The sequence below is a fragment of the Salvia hispanica genome, chromosome 6 (genome assembly GCF_029641045.1).
Source record: "Salvia hispanica isolate PSC_SH4W2 chromosome 6, Shi_PSC_v1, whole genome shotgun sequence".
Lineage (NCBI taxonomy): Eukaryota > Viridiplantae > Streptophyta > Magnoliopsida > Lamiales > Lamiaceae > Salvia > Salvia hispanica.
In genome coordinates, this window is record NC_142697.1 from 41,064,295 (window position 1) to 41,071,768 (window position 7,474).

A 7,474-nucleotide genomic window follows, 5' to 3' on the forward strand; every position below is an offset into this window, starting at 1 on the left:
ATTGAAATGCTGGAAAGATGGAACTGTCATACAGAACTTCATTTACAGAAGAAAAAAAGAAGAAACCGATAAAACTGCAGTTCAGGTAACACAGTATCTTTATATGAATGGAATTTGTGGTGCGTTTACACACTGCATTTGTGTTGTATGCTTAAAATTTGTTGTTCGAGATTGAAGAGAACTTCAAGAAAAGGGTTTACACATATGTATACAATCAGAATCATGATCATTGAACAGGGATGATATGGAATCAACCAACCATCTATTACCCCTTTACGTCTATCCATTTGCAGAATTATTATCATTACAATCATGCAATCAAATGTAGGATTATCTGCATTGAATTACATAATCATAGCTCAAGGTAGGCATGTTCAAACACTTAACCAGAAAAATTCACAAAACTCAAGTTTAAACTTTTATTTCAAATTAATTATAAGATCACCAAGATCAAGAAAAATAAAGGTGATATTTAAGGAAAGATTTTAAAGACTGCGGGAAGTAAAATTACAATGAATTATGGCGGGAGTATATTTCTTCCCCTTTCCCAATCTGCGAGCCCTAATCGAAAATCTTACCCAATTTGTGTCCTCCACCCCTAATCCGTCCACCTCTGCATCACCTGAGAATCTGAAGCTCTCGTCGTCAACCGATGACGATTGCCAAGGCCGTTCATCGTCAACTTCGCCGGAGAAGCTTCGAACCTCTGCAATTTTGAAACCCTAAGTAAGTTCGGTTAGGTCTCAATTTCTGATTTTGTTAGGTGAGCATTTGATCTTCTGCTTACCTCTGTTATAAGGATTGTTTTATTCTCCATTTCGATGTTACTCACTCAGCTTTTAGTTTCTGCATAGTCAATTACTACAACAACATTGTCAACAACTTTGAATGCTGCACGACAACAAGTGTTCATCCTAGTTATCTCACAATGAAATTTACAACATTACAAGTTATCTAATTTTACACCAAATTTGACAGCAAAAGTGTTGGAAAGAGGAATATGGCTGCCCAAATTAATCATGGAGAGTTCCTAGATCATTGAATAAGTGTAGAGTCCCTAGTGTTGTATGTTTCCAATTATCATTTATTGGTGTAATTTACAAGACACTAATTTCCCTATAAATACTAGGGAAATTAGCAAGATCAAAATAAGAAACATTCACAACAAGAAATACAAGTTTCTCTACATTCTATCTCGATATGCCTATCCAATCTTTTTATATCTCTCTCGATTACCATCTTTAAGATGGTATCAGAGCAGGAAACCAACAAAAAACCTCCAATGGAGGTCAGCCAAATACACACTCTTGAACTATTGTTCGACACAATCTCAAATCTAATTGATTTGTACAAAGCCAACACAAACCAAATCCAAAATTCCTACAAGCCGAAGAACCTCGGCGTAGGGTCCAAGCGCACTGCAGCAACGACACAGGCGAACAGCCCAATGACCACACCATACCATATTGAATCTGCCCAATCACCAAATTTATGCAACGAAAAGAACTGGCTGGAGAATAGCCACGCATCGCTGCCGGAGAACAAGAAGAGACATCTTGAACCGAAGAAGACGTACGCCAGTGCTCTCGTTGATGGCGGAGAAGGAATTGCAGTGGTTTAACACCAATGGTGGGAGCAGCACCAATCACCAATGTCGGAGAAAACAAGGAGGGGCGAATGGCTGCTGTAATCTGCAGCGTCTGGGTCGGCATTTAGCAACTCCAGTCGGCAGCAGCACCAGCCCGCGTCGGAAGCAGCATCGGCAGCAGCGTCAGACAGGAGCGTCGGCGTCGGTGGCGGAAGAAGCAACACCATTTGGCAGCAGCAACCGTTACGGGCTGAAGCAGCAGCGGCAATGGCAGCGGAGGCTGTGCAGCGGGGGAGAAGAGGGATTTGGGAAGGCGGTGATGACCAAACAACCACCGCTGGCAACGGTACCAGCGGGGCGATGGAAAGCTTTGACCCACCGCCGCCTTCCGACAGTCGCAAATTTGAAGAGGAGGCGACGGCGGAATACAAATTTGGATTTGGGGGAACGACTAGGATTGGGGAATCAATTGTGGGTTTTTTAGAATAAACTTCCCCAACTTTGCAGAAAACTCCCCCAACTTTTACACCCTCTCAAATCCGACACCAACCCAACCATTTCTCACAAAATTCCCCTCAACCAATTCCGAAACTGCCAAAGTCACCCCAGAATATTCCAAAATTGGCAAACCCACCCCAGTTGACCGAAAAATTGCACTACAAACCCTCATCTGTCCAAAATACCGAAATAACACCCTCAAGTCTAAAATTTTTTGAAAATAAACCCCAAATTTTGAATTCCAGCCCTCTATTACCTGTGCAAACACTTTTCAAGCCCTCGTATACTCATCTTCCTTAGCCATAGGACCTAAAGACCACCACTGGATTTTTGATTGTGGGGCAAACGATACCATGTCATTTGATGCATCGGATTTCCTCGAAATTTCCCGTTCCACAAAACAATTCGTCCAAACCGCCAGTGGGGATTTAGCACAAGTACAGGGGGCGGGCACTATCACTATCTCACCAACCCTTCATGTAACAGCCCGCCCTCCTAGGGTACAACAAATGCGGCGAACTGCTACCCAACCGACTCCAAAGACATAAGTATAGGCTAGGGTTGCATTTAGAGAGAAACATCAGAGTAAATAATAGTAAAGACTTGACCTAGGGATTTTAAAGAGAGAATAAGAAGATATCATAAATGGTTCAAAAGGTCTTAAATGTACGACATAATATCCAAGATGAAATCACAAAATAAATACTAGGGCCTCAAAACGAAAGAAAAGAGTGCCATTCAACCGAAACAATATCAGAGTATCAAAACTTAGCGGAAAACGACCAAGAGAGAGAAGCATAGCTATGTATGACGACACAACTACACTTAGAGTTCAACATATCCATATTTATTATGTAAGCCGCTCAACACCCGCCACCGCTCGTCATCATTCAACCTGCACATAAGGAAAACACATGCAGGGCTGAGTATTTTGAAATACTCAGTGGGCTCATTGCCAAAACATTTTATTCAAAAAGTTATGCCACCCTTACCGAGTGAACTCGAGTTTTAAGCAGTTATAAAAGAAATATCACGAGTATCACAAAATATGTTTTCATAGACTGGCCAGTCAAATATCTCCCATTTTCTCATCACAATTTCCACAATCACAATCATATCCATGTGCGACGAAAGTGTGGCCACACTTTTCGCCCACGAGACCGGCCGACTAGCAAGGACGGCTCCCGATCCCCTCGTGTACACAGCCTGGTAGGGTTTGCGGCCCGTACTCAGACCCGAATTCGTATAACATATCCAACAATCGCAATTAAACAAACATAGGCATGGCATAACAGTTAAACCACCCTTATAACACCGTACAATATTTTATAAAACAAAAAGAGAGTTTTTAGAGTAAAGCCCACCTCGATTGCTTAGTTTTCAAGTAGTTTCGCTTTTCCGTTATCCGGCTTCGCAATCACAATTTCACCTTCTAGAACACATAGGCACATATCACAAAATTAGGTTCAATTATAGTTCCCGACTTATGCATGTCTCGATACTTCCCTCTTTCCCAACGATTCACCTAAATCTTCATAACTTAGAGATTTCGAGTCACACTCATCACGAATTACCAACTTCAAGTCGTGCTCATCATACATGCATTCCTTAGCGTCTCAACCCTAGATCTATCATCATATGTCATACAAAAGTATTTAGTCATCAAGCACATACTATACAACACACACTTCAACACACACACCACATGCATAACACACACACACGGCACACACACACACACACACACACACACACACTTCTTATCCCTTTTCTCTCAAATGATATGCATGAAGGTTCAAGAACACCGATTAAATCGGTTGGAAGAAAAAGAAAAGAAGAGGTAGAAGAAGAACAACATGACTCTCAAACGAAAATACCTTTTTAGAGAAAATCAATCGGTAGAATCAAAGTATAGGCTTGGTTCTTCAATATCCACGGATTAAACTTCGATTTCTTCTCAAAAGATGAAGGATTTATGGAGTAAAGTGGAAGAAAATTGAGAGAGCATATGAGGGTGGGATTTTCGAAAACTATGGGGGCTAGGGTTTGGGGTTGGTTCTTATTTATAGAGTCCAATGAGATCTTTAGGTAATTAGAATAGAATATTTGGTAAGATCTCATTCTTCATAAATAAAATAAAATAAAATAATATTGTGAAGTAGTGAAGAAGAATTAACAAAAATAGGAGATGACAATATCTCCCTATTTTCGAAAATTAGGCTTTCCATAAAGCCAAGATTTTGTTTTGGTATTTTTCCATATAGAATAAGATATTATGGAGCAAAGTAAAAATAAGGAAAATCCCCCATGGAACAAGGTAATAGGCGATTTCTAGCCTATTTAAATAAGGCATGGATTTTTGAATATGAATCAAAACAAGGTATGGTAAGATCTCTTGAAGTATGGAAAGATTTGGTAGAATAAATATATTTTAGGTATGGAAGGAAATCAAGTAAGGGATCAAATAAAATAAAATAAATTCCTTCCTTCCCAACAAGAGTGATTTTCGAAAATCACTATAAAATAAGGGGGCTCGATTTTTGTGTTCTAAACAAGGAAATAATTGGCTCTTAGAACTTAATTTAAATAAATATCCCAACGATTAAATTAAATCCGGAAAAATAGAAATCCTCCACAAAAAGGGGCTAGGGTTCGAAAATTTCAAGAATTAGGGTGACAAGTATTTATGAAAATTTTCTCTAACATTCACACTCACCCTTAAACAATTAATTTGCCACATAATCAATAAATAAAACACATGCCACATCATCAAATCAATAAGTTTGACTTTTCAAACTTTCAACATAGACTCATCTCACGAAATTAAAGCATTCTCGGTTCCACGTCATCCACAATTAATTCTAGGGTTCCAAGATTAGGGTTTTAGATTTCCGGGGCGTTACACTTTAACTCTCCAACTGTCTTTATGTTCCGTCATTGTCCCACAAACTTTTGTCAGTGAGTCATGTCACAAAGGATCTCAACTGCAAATTGCTAATGCAACCTCGTTTTTGCATGTTACAGGATATCAAGACGGGAACGATAGTTGGGCGTGGCACTGAACGGCATGGATTGTACTACGTGAATGAGATAGCCCAACAGAGTACTGCGATGCTAACTCACAGACTGACAGACAGACAAATTTGGCTCTTGCATCGCCGGTTAGGACACCCTTCTATAGGATATCTTCGCCTACTTTTTCCTGAGTTAGTTTCTTCCAAGCATGCTTTGAATTGCGAAACTTGTGTTTTGTCAAAGAGCCATAGACATTCTTTCAAAATAAACAACACTAGAGAAACGTCTCCTTTTGCTTTAGTTCACTCTGATGTGTGGGGTCCTGCTCCGGTAACTGGAGGACAAGGGTTTCGATATTTTTTGTTGTTTATTGATGACTTTTCTCGTATGACTTGGATTTATTTTTTAAAAACAAAATCAGAACTTTTTGAGAAATTCACCGAGTTCTATCGTTTTGTTCAAACCCAATATAACTCAAAAATTCAAGTCCTTAGATATGATAACGGGGGGGAATACGTGAATTCTAGGATGACATCTTTCTTCACTGAAAAAGGCCTTGTCCACCAAACTTCGTGTGCATATACACCAGAACAAAAATGGGGTAGCTGAGCAAAAAAATCGATATATCTTAGAAATTACCCGTGCCCTCCTCATTGAATCAAACATCCCGAAATCTTTTTGGCCGGAAGCTATCGCAACTGCTGTCTATCTCTTAAACCGTCTACCCACAGGGATTCTTAACTTCAAAACCCCTCTTGATATCTTCTATTCCCATAACTCGGTGCCATCCTCCCTTCATCTTGACCCCAAAATTTTCGGATGTACCGTGTTTGTCCACATTCCCAAACATTACTGTGATAAATTCTCGCCTTGTGCAGTTAAATGTGTCTTCTTGGGTTATGGAAAAAATCAGAAAGGTTATCGGTGCTATGACCATTCGACAGATCGTATGTACACAACTATGAACTGCGACTTTGTTGAAAACGAATACTTCTATAGCCAATCTAGTGGTCAGGGGGAGAGTGATGAGTTAGTGAACTCAATGAGTGACACACTAAATTGGCTACCTCTTTGGGGAGAAACCATTTAGGGGGAAGAAGAGAAGAACCAAACCCAACAGCCCGACCAAAATCCTGTCACAAATATCAGTCCAACAGAGGAAGTTAGCAATACCACCGCGCAGTCAAATCTCCAAGTACAGAACATGCCGTTTCATGACACTGCTGAGCTATCCGACCAGTCTTTAAATCCTGAGGTAAATACTCTTGATCCCAATAATGGTCCTCTACCTGAAAATACTAACAGTGACAGGGAAACCACAAGTAATACCGATGAATCAGTGCCAGAACATGGTGACAAGGCACGACAGACTGCCCCATAGAACCACACGGGGCGTTCCTCCCCGAAGATACTCACCAGATTGGAAGGGTCGGAAATCTAAATACTCTGTGGCAAATCTTACTCAAGGTCATCTCACTGAAATGGCTAGGGCATTCGAAGCTGCACTTTATGAAGAGGAAGAAATTCCGCAGTCCTTCGAGGAGGCAATATAGCACAAACACTGGAGGGAAGCCATGAAGAGAGAAATTGATGCCTTGATAAAAAATGAAACATGGGAGAAGTGTTCTCTACCTCCGGGAAAGAAGCCAGTTGGATGTCGATGGATCTTCACCATAAAACGACGAGCAGATGGTTCAATCGAGAGATACAAGGCAAGATTGGTTGTTAAAGGATATACTCAGGTGTATGGGCCAAACTAAATACAATGAGAACTCTTCTATCTGTAGCTGCGTGTAAAGAATGGCCATTATATCAGTTCGATGTTACAAATGCATTCCTTCATGGAGAACTGGAGAAAAACAAAGAAGTCTACATAGAAGTTCCCCCAGGATTCTATGCAGAGTTTGGAAAAGGGCAGGTGTGCAGATTGAAAAAAACCCTTTATGGGTTAAAGCAGTCCCCCAGAGTGTGGTTTGGGAGATTCTGTCAGGCAATGTTCAAACATGGCTTCAAACAAGCCATTCAGATCACACGTTATTTCTGAAGAACAGGAACGGCAAAATGACATGTCTGATTATATATGTTGATGATATGATCATAACAGGAGACGATGCCGAAGAGATCCAAAATCTGAAGGAAAACTTGTTCAAAGAGTTTGAAATGAAGGACTTGGGAGCATTGAAATATTTTTTAGGAATTGAAGTGTTAAGATCCAAACACGGGATATTCCTAAGACAGAGAAAGTATGTCCTTGACATGTTAGCCGAAACGGGCCTACTAGAATGCAAACCTGCTGAAACTCCAATGGTACCCAACCATGGATTGAAAATTGTGGATGGAGCCAAGTCTACAGATCGTGAAAGATACCAACAG

At 40.4% G+C, this 7,474-nt stretch overlaps 1 long non-coding RNA gene across 1 annotated transcript; it reads right to left on the minus strand.

The window, feature by feature from the left end:
* Positions 1–395: 395 nt before the first annotated feature.
* Positions 396–2,061, minus strand: LOC148923798 (uncharacterized). The gene is made up of 2 exons (XR_016132528.1): positions 788–2,061; positions 396–706 (listed from the first exon to the last, which is right to left on the minus strand). It is a non-coding gene; the product is annotated as an uncharacterized LOC148923798 (long non-coding RNA).
* Positions 2,062–7,474: the final 5,413 nt, after the last annotated feature.